A 17,318-nucleotide genomic window follows, 5' to 3' on the forward strand; every position below is an offset into this window, starting at 1 on the left:
AGAACCTGCTAAGTGAACAAGTAATCGTTTTATTCGAGTGATTTACCACTATTGCGCGCCGCAGTAGTTGGGCCCCGCCCATGGCAACCAAAGGGGGTCTAGCCGAGCAGATCCGCTCTTAGTAGACGTAGATAGAGTTCTAATCGCGCCGTGATCCCCCAAGGATAGAGTTTGTGGCCACACTATTTGACTACAATTCCATGCATTACTGCTCCAGTCGACAAAGACCGCAGTGATTAGGATAGGATTTAGCTCACCTTCACTTATCGGGCTCTTAACCTGGTTCCCGGCCACTCCTGCCCGCTTGGCGGATCAGAGCCAAGAATGCCATGCAAGTTCTGATTCTCACCTTCTCACTGCTGGAGCATGGATGTATTGATTGCCAAATTGGCATTACAAATCACATACAAGATACTGTACTATGATGTCTCCGACATGTTCACTTTGTTTACATGCCGTGAGAACATGATCGTATTTTTTACGGATCGGGAAAAGAAAATCAGTATTTTACGGACAAACGGACGATATGAACGTTTTTTCATCATATATCAATCGTCATCAACTGAACATTTCACCGGCCCTTCATCAACTTGGTGTCTATGACAGTTTTTACATGGCGATTATTAAGCCAAAACTATGTTATCCCCATGGGTTACTGTGCTCTTTTTCATAATATAAACCCCTTACAAATCTGTGGTAATCAAAGTCAAATATTACCTGCCTTTTCTGCACCCTCGGAATCCTCGGCCTTAGGCCCTCGTGCAATAATGCTTAAAACATGTAGTTTGGCCTAACCACCACCTTAGTTGTCGATGGCCGTAAAATCAAGTTACAAACAAGACCATGACTTTTTATAACTTGACCTTTAATTTTTTTTTTATTTGTCGCGTCTATCATCATTGATCGCTTGAATTGCTAAACACAATATGCTCTCATTGAACCGGAGCTCCGTGAAGCTGAATTTGTCGACTGACTCATACGGGACACATTTACTCTGTGGGTCTGTCTATGATTACCAGTATAGGACAGTTTCAGTATTCTCTGTACAAGCAATTGGTAGGCTGGGAGGTGCGATATAGGAGTCTTGTAGATCGGGTTCCCTGACAATGTACAGTGAAACTTGTCTTGGTTACCAGCACCTCTGTATGAATGAACACTTTAACCGTCTTTATCACAGTTTCAGAAGACTAGCCCCTTATTCACCGGCACCATCTTTGCCCATGTTGTCGGACTGCCGTGAGTGTCAAACGACGGTTTAAACACCCATTTATCATTGACGGACTTCTAGCTGGGCTGATGAATGGGAAGCATGCTCACAGTCGCTTAGTGACATATTTTAATGCACTGTATGGATTATTAAAAAAAAATAAAATACACTTGTGTACAGTACCACACCAACCTGTTCCATTTTCACAAGACTTTTAAACAAGTCACAAATTTGCATTTATATACCATCGTTAGTGACGTTACAATCGTTTGCGTTTAATATATAAGCAGGATACACTATCCGTACATCGATAATCACTACCAAGAAATCCTGAGGATCTGCGCGATCTCCACATGCGCCTGGAACTATCTCATAGTAAGACAATGGAAAGAGGGCAGCTTTCAGTTCTGCTTTTCATATTTTATAACATTTGACTACTATCAAATTTGAAGAGCATATGATTTCCATTTCTGAAGACATTTTGAGATATATAGAGAGAGTAAACACCTAACTTTCAGAAGCACACAGTCCCCAATCCAACAGTTGGCTACCTGTTATTCGCCTCTATTGATGTACACCAAATCGGTCAAAATGCAATGTACCTGTTCTTCAACTAGGGCCCTAGGGGAACCTACAAGTGAAATTTGAGAGAGATGAATTCAGTCCAGGGGTGAAGAGATAGTAAGTTGGTAACAACCCTTGGATTCTATCAAAGGTCCAGAGAATGCTGCCTGACCCTTCAAGATGACCAAAAGAAAGGGCATGATATCGCGCACCTGGTTTGTAATGCCAAGTAAATGATTCCTGAATCATTTTTCCGTAACATTGTTTCTGTATCATTGATAGAAACTATTGGATATTAATTACACTCTAATTCCCTTAATCAGAAGGCCCCACTCTCTTCTCCTAGGGGGGGGGGGTCAAATAGCCAAATTTTATACGAATTTCCATTCAGTACCCAAGGATGGCGATCAATTATCTGTGACAGATTTGGTTATTATCCATGCAGAACTCTGATTGGCGGGTTTACATGTAGGAATGCGTTTTTTAAACGGTATTTACCTCTAAATTTCCCTAGTGGCCCCTGCCCTTGACACGCCCCCGGGGGGTCAAAATAACCCAACAATTTATATCAAATATTCTGTTCCCCTTCCCCATGGATGTTTTTGGCAATAATAAATTGGTTACAATCATTGCAGTAATCTTCACCTCACAAGTAGCAATTTATAGATTTACCTCTATTTCCCCACTGCATGCCCAGTCCGGCTCTGCCCATTCTAAGGTAATGAGTCCGATAATATAACGACTGTATACAAGATCTGTTGACCCCTTCCCCCAAGGATGTTTCAAAAAACGAAAGTTTGTAAGGGAGTACAATTCCATGCATAGGAAAAGAACTCTGAACGGGCACAAGTCAAGCGATTTATAGGATTGACCAGACTATTCTCCCCCTACAAAGGCCCGCCCCTTCCTGCCCCAAAGGGGTCAAGAGCCAAAATTTGATTTGTACAAGTTCGGTTCTCCTTCCCCAAGGATGTTTCTGGCCCATTTTGGTTACCAATCATTTGCAGAACTCCTAGGACAAAGTATTCGCGTATTTACTAAATAGATTTTACTACGGATTACCCCTATTGGGCCCCACCCTGTCATTTTTGCCCCCTGGGGGATCAGAGCCAAAGGCGACCTCTACAAGTTTCTGTTCCCCTGTCAGCGTAACCCAAGGACTGTTACATGTCATAAACAATACACGTTTGGTCTCTCAATCCATGCAGAACGCTAGGACAAGTAGCGGACAATTATAGGATTTACCTCTTAAATTACCCCTAGTTGGGCCCGTCCCTCTGCCCCCTGGGGTGTCAGAGGCCGAAATTTATACAAGTTCGTTCCATCACCAAGGATTGTAATTGGCCAATATTTGGTTGAAAACAATTCACGAAGAATCGTAGGTTCAAGTAGCGAAAGACACGAGATTTACTCTATTTGACCGACTTTTGGGCCCAAAGCCCATGTGTTTATTGTAAAATATCAGAGCAAATTTACTTACAAGCTTCTGTTTCTTCCCCATGGAGTGTTTCGTGGCCCAAAGCCCTAATGGTTACAAATCCCATCCTGAACTCTAGGGACAAGTAAATACGACTTTAAAGGGAAATGTCGACGGACGGATCGACTATTTTTTTTCACGGATTGAATACTGGTCGCCAGCCAGTATGGGTACAGGACGGACGGACGGGCGGGACGGACGATCGGACGTGAAGACAAATCCACTTGTACATAAGCACCGGCCCTTCGGTGCAGGTGAGCTAAAAAACTAATCATGAATTATTTTGGTGTCACGTGAGTTTTTTCGATGGTATGCCAAAGAGCACAATAAATGCTAGTTGATATATGTATATGGAGAGACGAAATATCGTTTTCGATGGATTTGACAGAGGTGTATGAAAATGGAATTCATGTCAGGTATGAAGACATGTGCAGTATAAGCACCATCTGATCACGTGACCCCTCCGGGATAATCGTCAGATCCTTTATTGACGGACATGGTATGCCACACGACTGTGTATTTCAATCAGATCTCAAGGTGTAACTCGATCCTCTTCCCTCGTATTTTATTTATAAATGTATTTTAAAAAGTGAAAGAAATAAGAATTTTCTATGGAATGTGCTTAGCTATTCGAAGCCAAACAGCTGCTTCAGCCAGTTTCATTCTTTTTAAGCCATGAGGGAAGTTACCAGAAACTTCGATTCCTAATGAAAGAACTCTTGTCCAGACACTTGAGCAGGGTTTTCCTTAGAGCATTTAAATCCTAAGTGAGGACCTTATCAAGTCCCCTAAGCGGATGACCTACTTTAAATAACTGGGTGTCCTCATTAAATTATTGTATGTCGTTTTTTTCCTACTGTCCCTTTGGTTGTGACCGCTTCAAATCACTAGATAACCCTTAAATGGACATCAGAGATATACCCTTAGCAGATAACACTGGTAAATATTATCATTACCAATATCTCCAAATGCTTAAAGATCCCCACTTCAAATCCACTGAAACTTGGATTAATTAACGCGTGCGAGCATACCATTGGGGAATTCTCGTTAACATGGCCCTTCGTGTCATTTGGAGGATCGATGCTACGGGATTGCTACTTTGTGGTCCATGAGATCCCTGTCGGCAGTTCTGGTGTGGAAACGATGCCGCCAACCCATTAGAGATGGTCTGTGTACGGCTCCTGACTCCAAACTCCGACAAGTGCTCACCACAATCTAAGGCCTCCTCGGAAAGTGCAAACTTTCTCTTTAACCTGAAAACACATATTTTGGCAGATTGGATTAGGCGAACCGATTTCATTCCATTATTGTAATTGTCACGTCGATTAAAAGTCTAGGAATTCTTCCATAGTAATGGATGACATTTGTAATTATGAAATATGTTTCTGTAATATAATGAGCATTACATTGATTATCACAATTCATACACAGCACCTGTTATACATGTAGACTTTGCTAACTATAATTAGAAATGTCCGAGACTGACGACTGATAGTACCATGACTAACAACGAGTAAAGAAGTTTACAATTTGTGAATGGTGATAATGTTATTTTAGATGGGAGCGGATTAGCCATATGTGGTAGAACACGGCGGACTCAGGGTGTGGTACAACTACCTGCCACAGAAGAATTCAAAACAAAGGTGTTTGAAGTCACATATGTTTCGCCTCAGACCCATTTCCGTAATTTGCACGTGACGATCTTTGTCTATGGTGTCGCAGGGTGGAGATCATTGCTGTTCATTGTAACTCTCATCCGTCGTAAGGAGTCCTTGAATCCATTGTGGCAACTTCTTATTGACCTAATTCGGGGCCCCACCCCTCCTGAAAACTGGAATTAGTCTTATAGTATTATATCATAGTGACAGGATTATACAAGTTCTGGTTCCCCTTCCATGCAAGGATACTCTTGGGGCGCAAATTGGTAGGTTACAATCCAGATGTCAGAGGCCCACTCTCAGGTCTCTAGTGCCCTCTTGGTTTATAGAAGATTTACTCTCTGATCGAATTTCCCCCTATTGGGCCCCGCCCCCTCCCTGCCCCCATGAAGGTCAGAGGTTCAATTCATTTATAACAAACTCCCCCCCTCCTTTCCAGCAATGCTATATAGTCAAATTTAAGATCTAGGTCTCAAGTTTTGGTACAAGTTGTTCACATAGCGAAAAGTTGACGCCGGACGGGACGAACGGAGCGTATTTATAGGATGGACCTGCTATTTCCCCCCTATAGTGGCCCCCGCCCCTGCCTTCCCCCTGAGGGGCAGGTGAGCAAAATAAATTCAATACAACGTTCTGTTCCCCTGGTAGCCCTCAATGATGTTGTGATTGGCCAAATTTGGTGTAACAGCATACTTTATGTGGGACAGAATGTCAGGATCAAGTATCGATTTATACGATTTCAGCCAAATCTAGGACAGTAGCGACTTGAGAATAGGTTCAAATGTGTTTTCCAAGATGGTCGGCCCCTATTGGCCCCCGCCCCACCCTGCCCCCTGGGTGTCAGAGCCTAAATTTATACAACACCTCTGTTCGGGACCATCCCCCAAGGATATTTAATGGCCAAAGTTTCAGTCAAATCGCACCGGTCAGAACTCTAGGGAGAAGTTTCAGCGAAATGTAGGATTTACCTCTAAGTGGCGGCCCCTATTGCGGCCATCGTCTGGATTTCCTGCCCCCGGAGATCAGACCCGAATAAATTATACACAAGTTCTGTTCCCCTTCATCCCCCCAGGTCATGTTCATGTGGCCAAAGTTCAGTTACAAATCGCATGCGGAACCTCTGAGAAGAAGTAGCGATTTAATGTGAATTTAACCTCAATATGGGGCTATTGTGCCCGGCTCATCTCCTGGATTTCGGGGGATCAGACCCGAAAATTTAACAATACACTTTGTCGGGATCATGTTCGTGGCAGAGCTTAATCCCGTTCAAATGTGATGTTTTCTAGATGGCGGCTGGATTTCGGATCGACCCGAAAAAAACAAGAGCACAGCAATGATAGGCTCACCTAGCGTTGTAATTATCCAAGGTATATGTACTCTAGGAATACAGGTTCATTGTTTCTTTCTGACAGGAATTTTACGCTCTTACCTCTAAAATCCCTCTTATTGGGCCCCATCCACTCCTTGCCCCAAGGGGGGTCATAGCCAACAATTTATACAAGTTTTGTTCCCCTCTTCCCACAAGGATGTTTCATGCCAAATTTTGGAATACAATCCATAGCGAAAGAAACTCTAGGACAAGTACCGATATGTTATAGGATTTCTACCTCTATTTCCCCTATTGGCCGCCGCCCTCTCCAGCACCCCTAGGGGATCAGAGCCAAAATTTATATTAGTTCTGTTCTCCTTCCCCCCAAGGATGTTTACAGGCCAAATTATGGTTACAATCCATGCCGAACTCTAGTCAAGTACCGATTCATAGGAGTTTACCTCTCTATTCTCCTCATTGTGCCCCGCCCCTCCAGCCCACCGGGGGATCAGAGCAAAAATTTATACAAGTTCTGTTCCCCCTTACCCACAAGGGATGTTTGTGGACCAAATTTGGTTACAAATTCCATGCCAGACCTCTATGTACAAGTAGCGATTTAATTAGGATTTACCTCTATTTCCCCTATTTCCCCTATGGGCCCCGCGCCTGAACCTTCATGCCACCGGCCGGTGGATCAGATGTCCAAAATTTATACAAGTATCATGTTGCCCTTCCCTCAAGGATGTTTGTGTGCCAAATTTGGTTATATTCCATTCCAGGACAGAACACTATGACCTAAGTAGTGATTTATTATAGATTTACCTCTATTTCCCCTATTGGCCCCGCACTCTGTCCTCCCTGCCCTCAGGAGGGGCCAGATAGTCAAAATTTATACAAGTTCTGTGCCCCATCTTCCCCCAAGATGTATGTGTGACGGTCAAAATTTGAGATACAACTCCATGCAGAACTCTATTACAAGACCAGCGGATTTAAAATAGGATTTCAACCTCTATTACCCCTAATGGACCCCGCGCTCCCACCATGCCACCGAGTAGGACCAGGAGCCAAAGAATATTATTACAAAGTTCTGAACACCCTTCCCCCAAGGATGTTTGTGGCAAATTATTTGTTATCATATCCATTCATGAACTCTATGACTAGTAGTGATTATAAAGGATTTACCTCTGTTTCCCTATTGGGAGCGGGGCGAACGCCCCTCGAACTGCCCAGACTGCGGATCGAGCCGCGCAAAATTGTACATAAGCTCAGTTCCGGTTTTCCCCTCTTCCCCGGCCAGTATGATTGATGCCAAAGTTTGAATTCTACAATTCCAGTAGCTGCCTCAGCAAGGACATAGTAGCCAATTAAAGAATTTAACCTTGACATTTCCCCTATTGGGGCCCCGCCCCTGCCCATTGCCGCCCAGATTTGTCCAGAAGCCAAAAATTGGTACATAGTTCAAGTTTCCCCCATCCCGCAAAGGATGTCTGGTGGCCAAAATGGATACATTCATTATCATGCACCTAGGGCATTTAGATTATACCCGATTTAAGCGATATAGACCACTAAATTCCCCTATTGGGCCCTGCCTCCTTTTATTTTCGAGCCTTCCTTACCCATGGAGGGGACCAGAGGCATAAATTTCTACAAGTTCTGTTGTCCCTTATCCCCCCAGAGGATGTTTGTGGGGCCTCAGATCTTGGTATGACCTAATCATTCAGAACTCTATGACAAGTAGCGATTCAGGATATTACTTTTCTAGTACCCCTAGTGTGAAAGCCCCGCATTCAGCTCCATGGCCCCCAGGGGCCAGAAAGCCAAAATTTTATACAATAAGTTCAGGTTCCGCTTCCCCAAGTATGTTTGTGGAGCGCATAAAAGTTTGGTTACCAAATTAACCATACCTCAGAACGTCAATTAACAAGTAGTGAAATATATATTTTAAATTGGAATTACGCTCTATTTCCGCACTATTGTCCCCGTTATATATACCCTGTAATGGGAGATTGAACAAATATGATCCTTAATATTTCAGGTGATGATTATATTTCTGTATGAGAACCATCCTCCCCCAAGCTGTTTACTTGCTGGTTTGATGGTTACAGAACCATGTGGCAGAACTCTAGGACAATGTTAGCGACTAAATTTTGATTTGAGACCTCTTCTTACCCCTAGTTGGGCCCCGCCGCATAACCTCCTGCCCCTGGGTGACAGATATACATCAACCTTCTGGATACAAGTTCTATCCCGCCTCACGCACAAGGATGTTTGTGGGTCAAATTTGGTGTACAGATACATTGCATATAATGTATCTCGGACAACATCAGGCGATTAATACAGTGTTACACTGCTATTTTCCCTATTGGAATTGTCCCCGCCCACTCCTTCCCCGTGTGGGATTCAGAGCCAAAATTCAGATGAAATAGTTAGCAGTTTACCCTCCGCCCAAGCTTGTAACACTTGTGGCCATAATTCTGGGTTTACATTCCATGTTAGAACTCTATGACTAGTAGTTATATGATTACAAGGATAATTTTTGGAAACGTGACGGACGGACGGTACCGGGACGACGTACGATCGGTACGCCTGCGCCAAGACATATGAGCTACACCTGGTCCCTTCGGGCCAGGTAGAGCTAATAATTTCCCCGAGATAACGAAATTTTAATGAGTAAGATTATGTACCAGTATGAAATCGAAATACAAAGTACAAACTTATTAAATGTGATCTCGATTGATGGATTTGTTTTAGATCTTTTTTAAATATGGACTCAACCATTGCGTACCAACTAGAAACTGTCTTTACAAATGGAAAATATCTCCCCCTCTGCGATACAGAGCATGTACGACTTAAACGCTTAAAGGATATACTGCGAAGTTAAACTTTTTAGCTCACCTGAGCCCGAAGGGCCGGTGAGCTTTAATTCAGGGATGTAGTCCGACGCCGTCATGTTCCCTAATCCATAGTCCCGTCCGTTGCCGTACCGTCGTCCGGAATTCCGACTGTTAAGTCCGAGTCAATAATTAGGACTGATATATCAGCCTGCTAGTCTGGCCTATGCAGACCCTAATAATGTATTTAATTAGATTGTTCCTCAGATATATAGGCCAGAAACACAGACCTATGGTGGAAGGCTAAGTCAAGAACCTCCGTATAGAATTTTTGGGGGGGCCTCTGACCACCTAATTTTGCAGTGAGTGGGCGGGGCCCAATAGACCTAGAGAGAAGGTGTAGGAAGCCGAGTTAGAATCGCTACCTGAGGATAAGCCAGATCTGACCTGGCAACATGATCCCCACATGGGATATGACTTTGCAACCCATAAGTGGGTTATGCTGTGTTGTTATGATGTAACATGTCGGCGGACTAATCTATTGGGATTAATTATTGTTTTATATAAAGCTTTAAGCCTTACGGCATAAGTCTAACATGTCTACCAATCCAAACCTTTTGAATTCTAATCTGTGGCCTGGCCCCTTATAGTTGAGACCAACATTAAAAGCTTGAATTACATTTCATTTCAAAGTTTCGTATTTGAATAAATTAAAAATGTTGTTTGGAAGGGTACAGGGTATTTGTGTGAATTTGTCACAAGCACTTGATTTTCCAATAAAAGGTTATTCATAAATTGTATGTATTTGAGTTCTTTGTTGCAGGAATACAATTATTATAAATCTGTATTCAAATTCAGGTTGACAAGTTCAATAAGAATCATGTCACACTTTAAATGTAGTCAAAAAATTTCTTAACACATTTTATGACTAAAGTTGGATACATGAATGACATTCAGGAATTTTCTTAATACTTGCATGTGCAAATTTTCATAACTCATCAAAATGAAAATCTGATTTTAAAAAATAATGTCATCCAAATAGATTTATGGTTGATTGGATGTCATATTACTATAAAATCATGATTTCAGTTCATATAAATGGCTTATAAATTAGATTAATGTATTGATTTTGAAAATTGATTCACTTGACTTAAATCGAGTGTTTTGATAAACAATGTTATAAATCCAAGATGGCTAAAGGCTTTTGTAAGCTGACTTTGGTATTGAAAATAGGGAGATGAAAATTGCGCCCACCAATGGAAAAGTAATCTATGTTTGAAATGAAATGAGGTCCTTTTAGCTTTTCAAACTTTTTCAAACATCCATACAAATTTTAAAAAAATTGAGATACTTTCTAAGTCAAATAATTTCGATTTATTGAAGTTCAGGGATGCAAAGCACATAATGCCTTTCAGCCAATTGTTGAACGCATGGATTTTTTAAAGTAGATTTTAAAAATCCCTTAAAAGAATCATCTGTTCAGATTCTGAAATTGAAAAATAGTGATCAAAACTTTCACTATTTAAAATCCAAGCTCAATTGTATCTTTTCACCGATCAGTCTCAAAATAATATGCACATCAAGGGTACAATTGACCCTAGGAAACTATATATGAAATTTTTTGAACGATCATATCCCTTCAGTACTTTTTTGAGAAATAGTGTAACATTTTTAACAAATGTATACATCAATCATCCAAGGGTGGCTTGAAAGCTGACGGCCATTTTTCATCGATCACCGGCAAAAAAAACATATTTGACACAGCGTAGGGCCCTAGGGGAACCTACATATGGTAAATTTGAGAATTACAAATTAAACGCTTTCATGTTTAAGTTGAAAACAGGCTATTAAACATTGTGGCTTCCTCAGGTTTAACAATGGATTGTATTTGTCATGAGTCACAATTACTAACAGCAATAAAAACATCACTTGTAAAGTTATTTGAGCTGTAAATGAGTCATGAAAATTTTGAACAAAAGTTAACTCAGTACATTGCAGTACATACATTAAAGGTCTGATGATCACTTTTCTGGTTAATTTGATTTTGGACATTGGGCATTGGTTTGATTGTTTGTTTGATTTATTATTAACGTCCTATTAACAGCTATGGTCATGTAAGGACGGCCTCCCATGTATGCGGTGGAAGTTTGCGTGTATGTTGTGCGAGTGATAGGATGCAATGCGAATGATAGAAATGAAAGTTGAGTTAGTGATATATAGTGCAGGAATAGATAATATATTCAAAATATGAAAAAAAGAACAACAAAATAACACTAGACCTCAAATAAACAAGTAGGTATATTTTTCAAAAAACTACATAAAAATAAAATATAAAATTGTAAGAAAGCCAAACAGTACGCCAAAACATATTTCAGTATTTTCATGGGCCATTTCCCCACTATCTAAGTAAGAAAAAAAATATCAATTTTGTAACACATGTACATCTAGTTTCACCCTTTTCCCGTGTTAATTAATAGTCTTTAGGAACAGCTGGATTGCGTGGGCAAATGGGACCTTGATGGGTGGGATACGAAAATTTGCTCTCTTCAGTCAGGGGAGAGGATGGGGGGGGTGGTGACTTCATAAACGAGGTATTAGGGTGTATTTGTGAGAATTTGGGTTTGGTCATGTAATGTTAGTCACACATAATGTCAACATAGTTACATATGGTGGTGATTCTTTGATTGGTATACTATAGGGGTTGGGTGTCGATCGCCTCATAGTATAAAGGCACCAGGCATGATATGGGAGGATCGCTTTGGGATGTCAACCGTTGAGATGTAATTATTACCATGCCGAGGGGGTATGTGGGAGAGAGGCACTAAGTATTCGATTTGAAGTGTCCGAGAGGGTGTTTACGGACACGGACAGGCAGGCGAGCAATAACATTGATAGGGATTTTGGTCAATGGTGGATTATTTTGTACTGATGGTTTTTTTGAAGATGCGATTGGTGGTGTATCGATTTATTATAAGGTTACTGGTCCGGTAGGTATGACGTATGTTTGGGTAGTAATGGGTTCAAGCAACAACAGGGTAAGGAAATAGATGTGGCCATATGCGGAAAAATTTGAAAGAAGGGTGGAGGGTATGGGCTTGTTTTTTAACAGTGTGGGACAAAAATGACGTAGCGCTTATGTTGGGTAGTTTATGGGGTAAGTTAATAGTGTATGTTGGAACTTTGATAATACAGGAAGTAAAGATGAAGAAAACATAACATGGGGGGGGGTATTACTGATAGAGAGTGCAAATTCTTCCACTCGTGGATATCGGCCCGTATCGACTCTGAGTATAATAGGTCGTGAGGTATGTAGTTGAGGACTGTTGTAAAAGGTGAGTGATGGGAGGTGGGGCATGTTCAGGGGTATATGGTAGGTTTGTTGGCATAAGTGGTTCAGGGTTCACCGTACAGTGGTCACACTAACAGCGAAGATATTATGATTTTCGTACTCAATTATACATTGTGTGGGTGTATTATTATGGTTATTATATATGAGATAGAATGGACCCTTGTAAGGTCATGGGCTAAGTGTGTAAGATCTGATCGTTAGATCGGGACACATGTCCGAGGGGTTTTTTTTGACCAATAGGGGGTACATTCTAATATCGACATGAGTGTATGTACGGATAGCGCATTCCGAAAGGATCACGTTTTTCTCTACAAATTCAATCTCGGAACCCCTCTGCATTGTTCATTGTGAAACTGTTGAGTATTGAAAAACGGCCAATAAACAATATGATTGGAAGCGAGTGTTGACAGTATATTTTGTGACCACATTGTGATCCTAAGATCGAGGATCACGTCCATTTAACCAAGGGTTAAGTTGTGTGGTGATTAGTAAAGTCGCGGAACGTTATTGTAAGTGATGTGATGGTTTGGAAGACCCCCAAAGACAGTATTCCGGACTCATAAGCACTCAAGACTCTGGATGATTATGTTCCTATATCTAGTTACATACCGGATGTTACGATTAGTGTAACGATGCGTTGGGGTATATAAAGATTTGTTTGTTTCTACATATTTGGTGTAATCCGCGGAGCCGTTGTCATCAAAATAGATTGCCTTTTGCAAAACTTATGATGTGCCTTAACATGTAGGAATATTACCGTTGATATATTGAGCCGTTACATTTTATCACTACTACTTGTTTATAGCGAAAATCTACTTCAAAAGGTTCTGAACTAGTACGGTAGTAATTTTTCTAGCTCTAAACCGTGTGACGCATAATAGTCCGTGGCTTATATAGCTCTACTATAACTGATGTGCTATCACTTACATCGACGGTCACAGGTAAAGCCGATCAGCGATTTTTTTATGATTACTTTTGAGTGAAGTTAATCGTAAAAATAACTTTGGCTCGAATGTAAATAACTAAAAGAGTGAAATTCGATGTTTCAAATACTCTAATCTATTTGTATCTTCGTGTAATTATGAAAGAAAATTCATACAAAAATAAAATTTTCGGATTTTTATGTCGAGGAGTTCAGCAACGAATAAGCTTTAATTAGATAATATTTCCTGTAGTCTGTATCTTTGACACATTGTGAATTGAAAAGTTTGTGACTGGTAAAATATAATTTTACGTTACAATTTAAGAAATCTTTGATTAAAGCATCAAGGATATGATGCCTGACGTACGTACACACCGATGATTGATCATTACAAACATTTTGTTGTGTGTTGCTAACCGAATAGATTGAGATACATTTATTACAATACCGTAAAACGTTTCAACATGTGGTAGAAAGAATTTATTTTTGATATTATAAAAGATCAAAATATTGAGATGTTAAGCAAAATAAACTATATTTTTCCGACCCTGCGGTCGCTTTCAATTTTTAATCGTTAAACGAGTAGATACACCGATATAGATATATAATTAGTCATACCTTTGGTTTAATGGTTATGTAATACCTTGACCAGGATGTTGTTTACCTGTACACAACGCCATTCATCGAACTCACCTGTAATTACCTGGCCTCGGGCAATTTGCTATCCGGAGGATTATATCGGGTATTTGCTATTGTCTTACTGACAACCAAGTTAGGACATCCGTTAATTGGATTGTGATTTGAATTATGGAAACCTCGTACATCTATGCTCTAGGTTTTTTATTGTCAACTCCATTTTTAAAATGAAGATGTAAAAGCAAATGGAAATGAAATATCCCTGATCATACCAAGGAATATATATTACAGATATATATATCTATATGTCGTACACAGGTAAAACAATAATGGAAGTTGACTTATTCAGAAATGAAAATGGTTCTAAGAACTATTTCAACTAAAGGTTTAACCTTGAAAATTATTCCAGTCTTGTACTGTCATTACGGAATCGTGGCATATAGCAATCTTCCGAAATTTCTAAGGTATTAGTAAAAATTCTAAGCATGTATTTTCACCGTTTCGAATCTACATGTACACGTATAGTCATACAAGTAGGGTTACAACATTACCAAACTAAATATACTTATTTAAATATCACTTAGTATATTTTTAAAAAGGTACAAAATATTATATCTATTTATAATGCATGTACATATATATACATGTATATTTCATTTTTCATTTGAACACTATATGTGGTTACTTTTTGGATTATACGATGAATGTTCATACATCATTCTATCAATCTCGGTATGATATACAAAAGGATCGACAATGAAAATACTATTTTAAGGATTTAAAAATAATTTGGAAAAAATGAATTTAAATTACACTTATACTGTAATTTAGAAACATATATCAGATCATTGAATTTCTACTTTCTAGTAATGTTATGGAAGTTTCAAAGGCAACATATATACATATTATTTTCGGTATAAAATTGGTACTGTTACTCCAATATCACATAACTGATAACCGTCCACATTTTATTTTTACTCAAAAACTGTGCCGTGTTTGCATCGTTATAGCAGAAGTTTGAAATAAAAACACGGATTCTAGATATATTCATGCTAAATTTTGGGATTTTACTCGTAAAAAGATAGTGATAGATTATACTGCTTTTTTATTACACAGAAATTTACATAATATGCTATCTAAATCTCAGTCCAGACTGATCCGAACATCATTTTGATATCGCTATCAAATTGGACTGATTATCTAATCTAAAGTTAGATATAATGCTTGTTTGAATGTTTGAAATGGTGTAAATGGAATGTTTTGAAACTGAAAATATCTACATCATAAAGCTAGAATAACCATTTACTCGAAAAACTCAAATTGTAGATCTAACGTATACGTATTATATGTGCTGTATAGATGTATAGTACTATGCTTACCTTGTGTAGCCGCGGACTACTGTGACATCACAAGACCACGTGACCGCCTAGCTCATTATCTCTGAACCGTAGTCGACACTACCCGTGAATCACGACCTAAACCAACCGATAGCGCTAAAAGCTAGGCGATTTGTTGGGTGGGACCTAATTTTTCATTCATCCAAAGCAATATCCTGACGTATTATCAAAAAAAAAATTTGGCTGCACAAATCCTTTAACTATGAGATACGTCTTTTCAATGTTGTATTGTCAACGTCACAATTACAACACAAACCAGTAATGAGTTGAAAATTAAAGGAATGGGATGATTTATTTCAAAGTAACCTATAAACTAAAGCGGCAAAACATTGCTAACGTCAGTCTCCAGTACATGAGCACTATGAATAAAAACTATTGAACAGCAGACAAAAACACGGCGCTTATCTGCATATTTGGAAGTTAAAGTGTATATGAACTTGATACAGGAGGTAAAAGATAAGAAAACAAACGTTGATAATTATAAAGAGGCATGCTTCCACTCGTGATATCGGCCCGTCTCGACCCTGAGTATATAGGTGATCATAGTAGACTGTGTAAAAATGATCTTCAGTTGCAGGTTCCAATTATATATATATATAGCATAAGTGGTTCAGTCACCGTACATGTTCACTAATAGGAAGATTTACATTTCGACTCAATATCATGTGTTTTTAATTTTATTATTATTACAAATAGAAACCCTTTGTCATGCTAATAGAGATTTAAAATTATTGAATTATATCTGATATGAAACTAATCCAGTACACATGCAAACTGTCTTTCGAAAAATGTCAAATATATCACAAACTGTCCTTATTATATATTTGTTTATTTTAAGCATCTAGTTTTGAAACGGTCCTAATTCTCATTGGCACTATTTGCGATTCAGGTAAAACAATAAGAATTCATAGATTTTGTGCATAAACGTAATCAGTAGACGTTCCATTGATTCTAAAATGAACATGAAAATGATGTGTATGCACTGGAGTACGGAAGTCTTTGGTAAGTACACGCCTGAATCTACATCAATAAATACTTAAAGTTAAAGATTTATTATCAATCCAGGTCGATATTTTATAAAGGACAAGTAACATGTATATAAATATGCATGCGTCAGTTTGACTCGATGTGTTATAAAAATGAAACTAGACATGAACAGTTTTATTACTAGGCATACATATATCGCCCATTATAACATTCAACCTGTATATTTGTCCACTAAACCTGCCTATATTATTAGGCTTTTTAATTTTTTCCCTTAATATATATTAGAAAGAAAAAGAAAAAAAGCCTAATAATATTGGCAGGATTAGCGGACTACCTGTAGATATGAAATTAATAACCATAAAAAGAGCGTTTATGCATTGATTTGAAAGCTTGAAATATTTTGATTAAAACACAAATAGAGGAAACATGTTTTGTAAAAGTAAAGTTTATAGGTGAGCGTAATATACGTCCGACTCAGATGTATCCTTTAAAATAGAGTTTAATTCCATTGTATCACCGCTATCCGCATACGTTATTGTGACAAAATTATCGATACAAACAAACAAATCAAATTACATGGCTTCTTACACAATAGGCTCATAAAGAGAGTCACAAAATCAGATAAAAATACAGATGAAAATATATATAAAGTACTGTAAAGGTAAGCTGAATGCGATAAATAAAACGTTTCGCTATGCCCGGTACAGGCTGTAGGTGCGCACGATAAATTTGGATTTATCGCTAAAAAATACTTTGACATCCTTTACACTTATCTCTCAGATTGATTAAATGCACTCAGCAGAGGTGTAGAAACCAATTACATGCAAAAACAATTTGATTTTAGCGAACACAGCATACACAAATTAGCTTACTTTATTATTTGAGTATGGGTAAATGCCAACTTTTTGTCCGGTGGAACTCTTTTGTGTTTCAAGGGAGATCACTCTAATCGCTAACTAGACTGGTTCCCGCCTCAGTTAA

This window comes from Argopecten irradians, unplaced genomic scaffold (assembly GCF_041381155.1).
Source record: "Argopecten irradians isolate NY unplaced genomic scaffold, Ai_NY scaffold_0589, whole genome shotgun sequence".
NCBI classification, from domain to species: Eukaryota; Metazoa; Mollusca; class Bivalvia; order Pectinida; family Pectinidae; genus Argopecten; species Argopecten irradians.